Below are 1,280 nucleotides of genomic sequence, written 5' to 3'. Positions count from 1 at the left end.
AGTTAAATTTTATTGAAAATTTAATTGAATATATGGTGGTTTTGATTGCAAGAAAAATTGACTTTGAAGTCAAATTATAATTTTTGAGAGTTAATTTGGTCACATTAAGGGCTTAATTGCATAAATATTGAAGTTTGAAGGCCAATTAGAGACTTAATTACAAAAATTCAAAATCAAGGATCAAATTGAAAAAAAGCACATAAATAGAGGAGCTCTAATTAAACAGAATAAGGGGTTAACTTGAAAAAAAATTAGAAGTTAATTGTTCAATTGAGAATTAAATTGTACTAATATGAGACTGAGGACCAAAATGAAAAAGGCAGTCAACTTCAAGGCTATTGTTTGATTTTTGATAGGGATGCAATTACATTGATATTCATTTTTCTTCTTTCACTGTAAGGTCATATAACACCTATTATCACACGCACACATTTTATGCAAAGCATAAGCACTAACATCGTCACCAACAACACAATAAGCACTCTATATCAATGATGAGAACCAACCCCTCCACTTATGATATTCATTTTCTCCTTTCACCATAAGGCTACTCTCCATTATTTTTTACATATTATAATGAATCTAGAACACCATTCTTCATACTCTACGAGGTAAGCTGACCTAATCAAGGCCTATAAATATCTCTGATCACCAAGTAAAACATTCAAGCCAAGCTAGACAAGTTTAGGCTATTTAAGCTCATTTGAGAGTTTCACACCAATTCATTCAATAATCACACACTCTCTGCAATCTTCATTCTATTTTTCTTTCAATTATATTATTTTTTTCTCATATATTTATTAACTTAAGTATTAAAGAGGTTTGTATTCTAACAACGGACATTGAAATAGAAACAACCAAGCCCATATATAAAGCTTACATCCTAGCATATATACTTCAGCTTAAGACGCAACCATTGAAAGCTTGATTTGTACTTAAAAGTACATTTTTATCAATATTTTATATCATCATTTTGTATTTGAAGTATCAATAACTCTTTTTAACTAGAGCATGTTTTATGATAACATATCTAATAAATATAAGACACCTTTAATTTATAGTAAATATTCATCTTAAATGCAAGCCTATTGATTAGTACTTAAAAGTGCATTTTTATCATGGTTTTATATCATCATTTTGCACTTGAAGTATCAATAACTCCTTAACTAAAACATGTTTTATAATAATATATCTAATAACCTAAGATACCTTTAATTTGTGGTAAATATTCATTTTAAATACAGACCTATCACATAAATAAAAGGATTGATTGATGACTT

The sequence above is a fragment of the Populus euphratica genome, unplaced genomic scaffold, assembly GCF_000495115.2.
Source record: "Populus euphratica unplaced genomic scaffold, PopEup_1.0 scaffold603.1, whole genome shotgun sequence".
NCBI lineage: Eukaryota > Viridiplantae > Streptophyta > Magnoliopsida > Malpighiales > Salicaceae > Populus > Populus euphratica.
Note: the sequence above shows the minus strand (reverse complement) of the source record.